General features: G+C 39.6%; 1 non-coding gene across 1 annotated transcript; it reads right to left on the bottom strand.

Annotated features, from left to right (window-relative positions):
* Positions 1–13105: 13105 nt before the first annotated feature.
* Positions 13106–13212, bottom strand: LOC120252053. Its single transcript, XR_005533605.1, has one exon. It is a non-coding gene; the product is annotated as a small nucleolar RNA R71 (small nucleolar RNA).
* Positions 13213–13572: the final 360 nt, after the last annotated feature.

Below are 13572 nucleotides of genomic sequence, written 5' to 3' on the forward strand. Positions count from 1 at the left end.
AACAAACATCCATAAACTATTTCATGCCATATATACATTATCAAATCATGACTTAAAAAGGTTTAGAGGTTTCTTAGAAAATCGGCCAAAAAGAGAAGGTTGTTATGTGGTGAAAATAAACTAAATGAGGTGCTAAATTGAGCAGAGACAAGTTGAAAACTTCTCAGAATCACGAAGCAATCATCAGGGATGGTTCTTCGGTGAACTGGAAGGGAGAAAGTTAGGTTTCGAGTGAGAAAGGCCACGAATCAGCCATTAGTGACTCTATATTACCTCACAAAGGGGTTAACAACGGCTTGATTATGGCCATTGTTCATCTTGTTCAGCTCTTAGGGCTAGCTTGTTATTGGGCCATTACAAACTCAATTATAGATCAAAAGTTTCCAAGTGTTGGCAACGGCCATTTTAGGGCTCGTTATGTTCACAACAGCCTAACCATGGGTGTGGTAATACCATGCCAGAACTCTACAAAATTCAGAGAAATAGCACACTCTACGGAACGACTGTGATATATCACTACAGTTATTATCATGGTCGTTGTGAGCTCGTGTCAGACTTACTCAAAATTTCTAAAAAACCATAACCCTTTGCTGGTGCGTCACAGTGATGGTATAACGGGGTGACCATGCCCATTGTGATACTTGCAATGAAAAACTAAGGATTCTCCCTATATAAAAGGGCATGAAAATAGTAATAGATAATAGTAACGGACTCCATAATCATATTTTACTCATAGAATTCACTAGAGCTAAGTCATCCTCACACCACTAAAGTAAATACCACTTTTTATTAAATCACTAGATCATTAAAACTAAAACTAAACAAACTAAATGAACTAATGCATAGAAAACTACTTGGGTTGCCTTCCAAGAAGTGCTTGTTTTACGCCATGAGCCTAACATACCTATTCTTATCTTAAGATGATTCTAAGTTAGCTGGATTGAGTAGAGAGGATGTTCCTTTTTTACTTTCTTTTAAAGTGATGGAGTTTATTACCTTAGTATTGCTTTCATTTTTTGGTTCTACCTTTGTCCATACCTTCTTTGTTGTCATGGTTCTCGTATTATTCCTCCTATTACTCCCTTGAAGTTGTGGCTTTGTGTGTTTTTCGGCTCTTCCTCAAGTTTTTCCTCAAAGTATTCATTAAGGATATTCACCATGAACACATCCTGTACAAAGTTAGAAATAGAAAGATCAAGTTCATGTGCAAAGTAATATTCATCATATTGGTCTATGGAGTGCTTCATGTCACTAGGGAGTTTGTAAACCACTTCTTCATCTCCCATTTTTAATGTCATTTTTCCATCTCTCTAATTGATAAGAGCCCCAGATGTGTTTAAGAACGGTCTTCCAAGGATAAGTGGGGTCTCTACATCTTCATCTATGCCAATCACAAAGTCTATAGGGAAGACTAACTTCTCAATAGTCACGAGCACATCTTCCATGATTCCCCTTGGTCTTCTCACTAATCTATCGGTGAATTGTAAGGTCATTCTTGTTGGCCTCAATTCTCCCAATCCAAGCTTTAAGTAATTAGTATATGCTTCACGTTTATACTTGCTCCAGAATTAGTGAGTGCATTGTCTTCTACGCCATCACCCAACAAGCATAGGATCATGAAACTTCTAGGATCTCTTAACTTATCAGCATCTTTCTATCCAGAATGGCAGAACAATTACCATTAAGAGCCACCGTATCAACCTCTTCCAACTTCCTCTTATTAGTAAGCAAGTCCTTTAGGAATTTGGCATATTTTGGCATCTGGGATAATGCTACAACAATGGGGATGTTTATGTGGAGTTGCTTGAAGATAGTTGATAAGTGCTTGTGCGATATGAATGCGAAGCGTTCATTCCTTATGTTGAGCATTACTTTTCTCAGGTTTTTACACTAATATGTGTGTTTTTATGTTACTTTCGTGCAGGTAGGGTTGTGAGGCCAAGTATGAAGGAAAGAAGCCAATGTGGATTACAATGCACAGATTTTGGAGGAAATCTTGCTAAGGTTCAAACGCGAAGACATAGGTCGATGTGAGATGCTAGAGTGTGTGCCAACCTCCTCGTATTCGAGTTTGGCACATCCATTTGGAGGGGCACAAAGGCAGTCACACTCGAGTATTCCGACTTATGCACATAGAACAAGAGCTCCACCAACTTGCCTATCATTGAAGAAGCAAGTGATTCGCGACGTGAACGTGTGCCCGTTTGCGTTACTCCGATGAAAGTATGGATTCGGGAAGCTATTCAGGATGGGTACTGTAGCAGAGCACTGTAGCAACACGGTAGCAAGTATTATAGCAGTACTATTCATAGTCGGCCGAGAAAACAAAGTTCAGAGAATCCACGTTCGTGCGGAAATTCCGCACGGGCGCGTGAAGCATCCACGCCCGTGTAGTCGCCCGATTCCAGCCCTATTTAAAGCAGAATCAGCCCCGATTTTAGTATTCGTTTCTCCATCTTTTCCCCAACTTGAGAGAGGACTTTGGCTAGGGTTTTGAGGGGTATTGGCCAAGGTTTTGGAGAGGTTCTACGGCTCCGACATCGTCATTCCTAAGGAAGAAGGTTGGTAGGGGAGCTTCCGTCGAGGCGTATCCTATACCGGACGAGGGAATCCTTGGACGACGAGTAGAGGACTTTCCACAAGACCATCGACACGACTATCGAGGGGGTTTCTTTATGGATTCATTTCTTTTACATTCTATTTCTTTGATTGTACTTAACTCCATGGAGAGCTAAACCCCTAGTGGGTACTTGGGTATTTGTGAACCTTAGGATGTATTCGCTTCTTTGAATCTCTTTATTATGCTATCAATAAATTGATGTTGATTGTGAGTTCAAACCTTGAATGCTTGTTTGTATGAACATTTCCCCTAGAATGACACTAGGGTTGAGAGTTCTCGTTGGTAACCTTGTGAGTTAGTGACACACCACGAGCGTTAGACACAGCTAGGTTGGAGAGGGTTGAGAGGGTGAGTCGAGAGGTACAGGAGCATCCCCTTTCCCCTCCGACGTGATAGATTCTACCTCCGTTCCTCGAGTTCTTTGTGGCCATAATAGAGTGAATGGTCTAAGGGATGAACTTCCGCTGGGGCTTAGTGCGCGTGCAACGGAGTGAAGCGTTGAGATGATCTTAGTATCTAGGGCTTAATCGTGGTTAGAGACCTTCCACCTGGACCAAAGGGTTAGGTCTATAATTAGGAAGAGATTTATCACTTGGAATCCCTAGAGCTCATTGCAACTCTATACGAGTGCGAGGTTGAGAGGTTATCTAATCTCTCCTCCGGGACATGTATAGAGTTAGGCATAGTTGACCTTAGATTTGGGACTATGTAATTAATGATTTCCACGACTCACCATTGTATTGATTAGGAAGCATAATAGAGGGTTCTTGCACTTGAAACAATTATCCTAGGCGGAGCATTATCCGAGTACCCCATTTTTATCGATTGCCTTAACCCCTTTCTTTACTTTTGCTATCTTACTTGTTGTTTTTATTGTTGAGAATTGAATCATTGTGACACTTATCATCATTGATCTTTCACATAGATAAGAATCGAATTAAGTATTTTTATTCCCTATTCCCTGTGGATTCGATACCCGCTCACCCGGGATTATTACTTCGACAAACCCGTGCACTTGCGGGATATACGCAAGGGGATCTTGTCAATAGTCATGAACTTCTTGAATTATACATCCTCCTTATAGGCTTTTAGTCTAGAAGGGTAAGAAACATGGGCTTTGTATTACTGAACTATGGGTTGAGCTGGTGATGACTCTTTAGGCTCTTCCTCAACTGCTTGCTCGTCTTCTTCAATGGTATCCTACAAAGAACTAGGGCCTTCTTGTATTGATGCCCTCTCTATGTCAGCACTTGAACCTTTGGTGGCCCTAACCTCGATAGTCTTACCACTATGGAGTGAGATGGCCTTGAGCTGCTCCCTTTGATTTGCTTTAGTGTTGCTAGGAAGGCTTCCTTGAGGTCTTTCTGTAGTAGCTCTTGCCAACTGTTCGATATGATTTTCCAAGTTCGTGATTGATGCTTGGATATTTCTTAATGTAATACCAACCTCATCCATCCTTGCATCGTTACTTGTCATATACTTGGCCAAAATATCTTCTGTGGAGAACTTTCTTTCAGGCTATGGCTGCTGTGATTGATACTGGCAGTTCTATTACTGAGAAGGCCTCTATTGTTGACCTTGACTCTAGGATAAGTTAGGATGATTCCTCCACCCCTGGTTATAGATGCTATTGTAGGGGTTATTCTGGCTCCTCTGACCTCCTTCAAAGTAATTGACCTACTCTATAGGAGCTACTGCTGAACTTTAATTGGATACTTAGTGGTCTCATGTCTTACTGAGAAAGTGTTACAAAACATAACGGCCCTAGTATTCAAGCTGACCCCCTGACCATGACTCATGAGTAGATCCAACTTCTGTATGAGTGGATCCACTTTTGTTGCCAAAGTGGTATGTGTGTCTATCTCATATAACCCGACCACGTTTTGCGGTTTGCTTCTTGAACTCCAGTATGACTCATTTTTAGCCATGTCCTCAAACAAATGTTCTACCTCTTTAGGAAACTTATTACTTAATGATCCTTTTACTGTGGTGTTAATGATTTTCCTGGCCTGATGGTTCAGCTGGTTATATAAAATCTACAATCTCATCTATGAACTGAACCCATGATATGGGTAGTGCCTAAGTAGGTCCTTGAATCTTTCATGTTCCTTAAATAGTGTTTTAGACTCTCCTTGCTTAAATGCTGAGATCTCCTATCTAATCTTTGCTACCTTGCTTAGTGGAAAGTAACACCCAAGGAACTTTTCCACCAAATCGTTCGATGTCTCGATCGACCCAAGTGCTAATGATGTAAGCTACCTGTATGATGAACCTCTCAAACTGAACGGAAAGAGATATAGTCCGAGAGCATCATCTATAACTATACTTATCTTGAATGTCGAATAAATCTACAAAATCTTTGAGCAATGGGCATCTGGGTCTTCATTAGCTAAGCCGTCAAATTCATAGGAGTTTTGAATCATCACAATAGTGCTTGCTTTATTTTCAAAGTTGTTAACTGCACTGTTGGGGCTTGCACACTCAACTTTTCTCCACTAAACTATGGCCTCTCATACTCTGAAAATGTCCTTCTTGATTCATCCATGGTAGCAGATTTTGTGTAGTTACTGTCGTTGTTTGCTTTGACAACCACCCTCTTTTGAAGTCTTCTCAATAATATTAGGGTTCGCTCTGGTTTGTTGTTTTCTTCTACTAGATCCGTAAGATTAGATCTGGTCATGAAAAATCACCTGTAGAAGAAAGTAATGGCATAAGTTATCAATGTTGTACGAGAATGAAGAAAATAATACAATAAGAATAAATGGCTATATATAGTGATAGGATCTGCCATAGCCCCACCAAATTTAGAGAAAGCAAGGGTATTTATAGTGATCAAATCTACCATGGCCCCACCATGGGTGTTGTAATGCTCGTGGTAAGTTGTTGCTTAGGCTCCAAGCCGTGTCCTGGCACGGTCTCTGCGCATTGTATGGCTATATCATGGTCATTGTGGGTTTCCACAACAGCCATTGTGAGGTCGTTGTGACTTCAGTGTTGCTTCCAATTACTCCATGCTGCCATGGCTTCATAACGGTAGTGGTAAGTGTAGACAACAGGCATTATAACTTGCACAATGGCCATTGTGAACCGTTATGAAGTTTTGGTTCAGCAACTTGGCCTGTTTTACTTTAAAACACCCCGTATTGTTTTCTTTTTCTGTAACCATAAATAATGGTTGTCATGAACAAAAGAGTGATATTTAATACTAATACGGTGCTAAACATGTGAAATTCCATGCTAAATGTAGTGTGAATAATATAAAAAATATGATCTAAGTGGCACTTATCACTGCCCGAAAAATAAGAATGTGAAACATACTACATTTAGCATCAAATTCCACCAAATGATTGTAGTACAAGCCAAATAAGTGTATAAAATGATATAAAATACATGAATGTTGTATTCTCATCACTTCCCAACAATAGTCATGGTAGAAATTTAGAAGAAGTAAAGAAAAACAGATGAATAATAAATAGATGAACTCACAGAGCACCAACAGCTAAACCAAGGAGAATTCCACTGCTCAAACAGAGCACTAATAATTTACTTATTTCAATTTAGTCATCCTTGTGTACATATATCTCACACAAACACAAACAAAACATATAGATGAACTCTTCCAACCTTGCCTCGAACTTACAGCAAAAGTTTTGATGCTTTCAATCCTGGCCCTCCATTTACTCCACTACTCATACAACTAACTAACTAACTAACTTAACAGAATTTCATGCCATAACATACAAAAGAAAACATAGCTTCTCATCATACAACACTAAAAAATAGTTAATATTCAGACATTCAAAACTAACACACTCTTACAACCTTCACTTTTTAACTAATTCAGCTTTAAGGTCTTCAATCAAGCTCACAATCTCCTCCATGATTGAAGACTACATACTCGCAAACAATATCTGAGCTTCCAATGCTTTTGGACACTTAAACATTTGTTGAAAATATCATTCCTTCAAATTTCTGTTATGTAGTAATGTAAATTAACTTCTTTGTTTGCTGCCAAATATCTGATGTAATGAAACTTTATATCCATATGTTTTGTTTTCCCATGAAAATTTGGATTTCTTGGTTTAGCAATGCAGGATTTATTGTCACACCATATATTCAATGATTTTCCATATTGAATTCAACAATCATACAAGATTCTTTTCATCCAAACACCATGACAATAGGCTGAACATAAGGCAATGTACTCAACTTCAGTAGTTGATAAAGCCACAATCTCCTGTTTCTTTGATGGCCGACAAAATACTCCAGAACCTAGATTAAAAACAAATCAAGATGTGCTTTAATATCTTATACATCTCCACACCATTCACTATCAGCATACCCCTCTTATACAATCTCAACATTTCTGCTATATTGAATACCAAAGTCAGATGTGCCAGCTAAATACCTTAAAATGTGCATGGTAGCTCCAAATTGGATATTTGTATGTTTGGTCATGAACTTAAACAATAAATTTACTTCATAGACTACATACCTTGTATGAGTTATATAAAGCAATTTACCAATCAAACTCTTGTACATTTTTGCATTTGTATCTTCTGATACTTCAATTAATTATTGCTTTGTGCTCAGACTCATTGGCAGATTCATTGTCTCACATCCCTACATAGGTGTTCTAAGCCAACAGGAGCTACTTTATTTATATTCCATGGTCCAGGACGTGCCCATTCACTTGGGGCATGTAGTAGAGGACTTCCTGAGGCACCAGGGTTAGTATGTGAGAGTGGGAGTATTATTCGCTGGCTCTTACATCACTAGACTAGTCCTGGGGATGAGCCTAGTGGACGCTATCCGAGGTGCTGAAAAGACTGTAAACCCCTCCCCTTTTGGAATTGATACGATAAGGATGATGGAGTTAGTGTGTAGATATGGGCTTGGAGCATACATTTTGGCTACGCCTACCCCAGAGACCATCGAGAATGGAGGAGACGCAGCAGAGGGTTCACGGAAGGCCCTTGAGCCTCAGTTTGCACCGAGGAAGACTGGGGCACTCTTCATAGCACAAGAGATACCCTGACATCCGGTATACATTGTTACTCCTGTTCGCGCCCATGATCATTTTGAGAGGCTCGAGAGTGCTGTAGATGTGCTTCGGAACGAGATTGCCAAGGTCAGGGCTACACAGGTTACGCATTACGCAGGGATGATGGTGCGTCTTGACACCATACTGTAGTTATTAGAGTGAGACGCGTCCTCACCTTTCATCAGGAGACTGAGGATCCCTTAGAAAATGCTAGCATCACCGATACCAGATCCACAGGCACCATTTATCCTGGCATCGACAACAGTGGCAGAGCTAACCGCCGATGACACTAACACTTGATGCACATTTCATATCTTTCTTTCTGCATTTTATTTTGGATTTGTATACTCAGAAAGGATCTTCCTTCTGAGTTTATCTTTTATTTTTGTCTCGAGTTGTATTTCATTGCTCTATCTTTTATATACTCGAGTTATTTTTGTTTATTAAGCTTCACTGAACCCCCTTTCATTGAGAACTAGTCATGGACACGGCCAATGTGGGTCGTGTGTGCTTCACAACCTGTTGGAACTTTACTCCCAAGGATTTATTTTCATCAAACGCAACATTAGGAGTCAGGGGAGTATTGTTTCAATAGCCCACTCCCACATATTTGCTTAATTGCTATACTTTCTATTGTGCTTGCATATGTACATTGAGGGCAATATACATCTTAAGTGTGAGGGGAGTTCACTTTGCACATGTCTTTTACACAAGTTTTGAATGACATACATGCTCACGTAGCCAATGGTGGTTCACCTTAGTTGCAATGTTTGTGTTCTTGAGTTTAGGAGAAATTTTAACCTTGAATGTTCTCATGCTCTAGTTTTAATTGAATTTCTAGGAATTTTTACCGAATTAATATTTGTGCACCACTCACTCATGAAACTCATTTGGAAACTCAAGCTCGATGTTTAAGGAACTAATTATTTTTGTTTCTTGTTCTATTTTGCCAAAAAAAAAAATGGAAAACGAAAAGAAAGAAAAAAATATATTGTTTAGTTGTTCATTGGGGGTGGAAAGAGCTACCACCTATGAAGTATGAAGCTACTCTCATAAGTCGGATACTAGTTATGCCCTAATGAGAGAAAGAGCTATCTCATGGGATGAGCGAAAGCTACCACCCCGGTAGAAAGAGCTACCACTTCGAAAGTGTGAAAGCCACCTTAGCAGCCGCTTCGGAAAGGGCTACCTTAGAGAATGTGTGAAGCTACTACCATCCTTTTGTTTTGTTACGCTTGTAGATAAATTAATGTATACACCATACCTTCTTTTCTAGTAACTTTAAAGCCCCTTGGTTATGAGACATACACCTTTTCTTCAAGTTGCCCATTGAGAAAAGCTGATTTATGTCCAATTGAAACACTGGCCAACCATTAACCACTGCCATTGCCAAAGATACTCTCACTGCATCTAATCTGACCACTAGTGCAAATACCTCTTCATAATCTATTCCATACTCTTGTGAATAGCCTTTTGCCACAAGGTTAGCTTTACATCTTTCTACTTCCCCATTGGATTTATATTTTGTCTTATAAATCCAATTTATTTTTTTATCTAATGGTGGCTCACACAATTTCCAGATCTCTTTTTCTGAATTGACTTGATTTCCTCTTCCATAGCCCTCTCCCACTTCTCTGAATTTTTTGCTTCTTCATATGTCATAGGATCAGTCACTATTAATGCAAATGTGTAACTTTCATAAATTTCCCTTAATGTTCTCACCCTTTGCACTAGTGAATCATCAATTCCTATCTCTCTGAGTTGCCTTGACTGAAGACTAACTAAAGTTTCAGTACTAGTATCACCATTCAGTAAATTATTAGCAACGGATAAATGTAACTACCCACTGCCTATTTTTTCTATAGAAACTATATTCTTCACTTATCCAGTCTTGAATAAAATTTTCTTTTTTTAATTTTTTTCTCCAGCATTCTAATCCCATTTCTCATCTTCAATAAAATGAACAACTATGCTAGTCAACACTTTCCATGAATTGGGAATAAAATTATATAAGCCTTGGCATTTGGACTATATCCCACAAAAATACCTTTTAAAGCCCTGCCATCCCAGTTCTGCAACCTTTGGGTGGTTAATTAAGTATAAGCAATGCAACAAAATATTCTTAGATGATGCACTTTAGGTTTTACACAAAACCACACTTCATGAAGGGTCTTATTTAATACTGCATGTCTGGGAGAAATGTTTGATAAATACACTACTCTCATTACTACTTATGCCCAAAAATTCAAAGGTAACTCCTTGACTTTCAACATACTTCTTGCCTTCTCTACAAGAGTTCTTATTTTTCTCTCAGCAATACCATTTTGCTGAGTGGAATATGGAGCAGTTAGTTTATGCTTTATACCCAACTTATTGCAAATCTGAATAAACTCCCTTGATAAGAATTCTCCACCCCTATTTGTTCTGAGGACTTTCAGCTTTTGATTTGTTTACCTTTCCACCAATACCAAGAACTCTTTAAAATATTTAAACAATTCATGTTTATACTGCAGCATATGAACCCAACACATGTGAGAAAAATTATCTATAAACAACATAAAATAGCTATCACCTCCATGAGATTTAATTTTCATTGGACCACACACATCTGCATGCACTAATTGCAACTTTTGTCTTACTCTCCAAAATTTTCCTACAGGTTATGGTCTTCTGACCATTTGGCCATATACACATGCTTTACAATCATTAAAATTCTTCATAATTAGCAATCCTATCACCATCTTTTTTTTGTTTAAGAAATTTCATTGATTGAAAATTCAAGTGCCCAAATCTTTGATGTCATAATAAAGAAGAGACTTCTCCTCCTTGGACTGGCACATTTACAACATCACCATAATGATTGGAAATTCTAAGGGATTTAAATTCTTCCCATTACTGATAAGTGCTTGTGTGTTATGAATGTGAAGTGTTCTTTCCTTATGATGAGCATTACTTTTATCAGGTTTAAGCACTAATACATGTATATTTGTGTTCTTTTGCGCATTTAGGGTTGTAAAGCTGAGTATTAAAAAAAGAAGCCAAAAGTAGATCGTAAACGCACTATTTGGTAGAATCTTGGAAGAAACAAAAGAGAAGACACAAGTGGGGCTCTAAGATACGTGAATGTGTGCCAACCTCCATGTATTCAAGTCATTACAATGAGTTGGAGGGGTACGAAGGCAGTCACATTTGCGTATCCCGACTTGTGCATTGATAGCAAGATCTTCACCAATGAGGACTTTGATTGAAGATGAGTTGTGATCTACAGCATAAACATATGCCTGTTTATGTTGTCTCCATGAAAAGTGTGGAATTGGGAGTGTTTTGGTGGAGCAATTTAGCAGTTTGCTGTAGTAAATCACTGTAGCAATACATTATAGCAGTTACTGTTCACAACCGGCCGAAAATCAGGTTTTCAGAGAATCCACACGGGCGTGTGGAAATTCCCCACGCCCTTGTGGAAATTTCACAGGCCTGTGTGAAAAATCCATAGTGGCGTGTGGATACCTGATTCCAACCCTATTTAAGCCGTGATTGAGCCCGATTTTTAAAAGAATCTTTCACCCTTCTCTCCAACTTTTCTCCATCTTTTGAGAAGCCGTCGGCTAGGGTTTTGAGAGGCTTTTGGCAAGTCTTTGGAGTGGTCCTATGGATTCGACACCGCGCTTCTCTTGGAAGAAGGTTATTGGGGGAGCTTTCGTTGGCACCGATCCGGCGATGTGTGCCCTAGGCCGGACAAGGTGTCCTTTAGAGAAGAAGAGGCTACTCCACAAGACCATCGACACGAATACCGAGGGGGTTTTCTTATGGAACACTTGTTTTTACTTTCGATTTCATTGTTGATTGTATTGTGCTCTATGGAGAGCTAAACCCCCTAGTGGGTACTTGGGTTTTGTAAACCCTAGGATGTTATTGTTTCATTGACCTTTTATTATGCTTTCCTTAATTGATGTATTTAATTGAGTTCCAATCTTGAATGCTTGTTGAATGATTTCTCTCTTAGAGTGACACTAGGGTTGAGAGTTCATCTTAGTAACCTTTGTGGATAGGTGACACACCATGAGGGTTAGACAAAGCTAGATTGGAGAGGGTTAAGAGGGTGAATCGAGAGGTAGCAGAGCGTCCCCTTTCCCCTCCGGTGTGATTTATCCTACCTCCATTTCCTAGAGTTCTTTGCGGTCATAATAGAGTGAAGTGCTAAAGGATGAACTCCGCTGGGGCTTAGTTGCGTGAGCAACAGAGTGAAGTGTTGAAGTGACTATAGTATCTGGGGCTTAATTGTGTCTAGGGGCCTTTCGCCTGGACCAAATGGTTAGGTCTATACATAGGAAGAGGGTTTATCACTTGTGTTCCCTAGAATACCATGCAACTTTGCACAGTGTGAGGTGTTGAGACTGAGTGATTTCTCCACCGGGACATAGTGTAGAGTTAGTCACGGTTGACCTTAGGTTTGGCACCGTGTACTTTAGGATTTCCATAACTCATTAAGCATTAGTTAGGAAGCATAATAGTAGGTCTTGCACTTGAAACATTAGTCCTAGGGGGAGTATTATCTGAGTACCCCACTACTATCGATTGCCTTTCCTCTCACTTACTTGGCCCTATCGTTCTTGTTTCTTTTGTTCTTGCTTACATTACACTTTATCAAAACAATCATTATTCATCTTCGCTTGGTTAAGTAGCAATTTTAGTATTTTATTCACTACTCCTTGTGGATACGATACCCAGTCACTTAGGATTTATTACTTCAACAAACCCGTGCACTTGCGGGTCACACGCAAAGGGCGTTGTCAAGTTTTTGTCGCTATTGCCAGGGAGTAGGCATTTATAAATACTTTGCACTTTGTTATCTTAGCCATTCATCATTCATTCTACTTCACATCTTCTTATTCTATCATCGTTCTGATTTGTTTTCTTTATTTTGGTGCAGCTCCAAGTTATCACTCGAGGGAACCCTTCGATATTAATTTAAGATGATCTTAAACTTGAACGTACAGTCAGAAGTAAGGGTAAAGAACTTGTGCAAGAACCGTCAAATCTAGCTGAAGTGGTAGTGAAAGGGTCTGACAACATGGCAGTACAGAATGAACAACAGAGAACACTTTCTGATTACGCTAGACTGTCAGTATTAGGGACACAATCTAGCATTGTTCGGCCCCCGATTATAGCTCCGAACTTTGAGCTAAAGCAAGCATTCAGCGTAGTTCAATAGTTTGGATGATGAGGATCCAAACAACCATATTAAAAACTTCTTGGAAGTTTGTGACATGCTGAAGATTAATGGTGTCACGGATGATGCTATAAGATTGAGGGCTTTCCCATTCTCTCTAAAACGAAGAGCAAAGCAGTGGCTACATTCTTTACCACGAGCATCCATCATGACATGGGATGAAATGGTCGAAGCTTTTCTTGCAAGGTACTTCCCTCTAGGGAAATCGGCGAAGCTTCGTAATCAAATATCATCGTTTGTTCAGATGGAGCTTGAATCCTTGTTTGAGACATGGGAGTGATTCAAGGACCTCTTACAGAAGTGTCCACAGCATGGTTTCCCCGAATGGATGATCATTCAGACTTTTTACAACGGGTTGAATCCAAGTACAAGATAACTTCTTGATACCGCACAGGAGGTACAATGGGGAACAAGACCCCTGAAGAAGCCCGACAGTTGGTAGAGGAAATGACCATGAGCAACTACCAATGGAATGCAAGGGAAAAGAAAAAAGTGCCCGGACTCCATGAAATTGATGCAGTTACATCTTTAGCAGCCTAAGTAGAGGCATTGAGCAAGAAATTGGAGACAATGACTTTACAGAGGGTGGCCACGATCATGAGTTGTGATGGTTGTGGGGGTTCAGATATGCCATCTGATTATCCTATTTCAATTGCTACTTTAGCCCCAACTGAACAA

The sequence above is a fragment of the Dioscorea cayenensis genome, chromosome 20 (genome assembly GCF_009730915.1).
Source record: "Dioscorea cayenensis subsp. rotundata cultivar TDr96_F1 chromosome 20, TDr96_F1_v2_PseudoChromosome.rev07_lg8_w22 25.fasta, whole genome shotgun sequence".
NCBI lineage: Eukaryota > Viridiplantae > Streptophyta > Magnoliopsida > Dioscoreales > Dioscoreaceae > Dioscorea > Dioscorea cayenensis.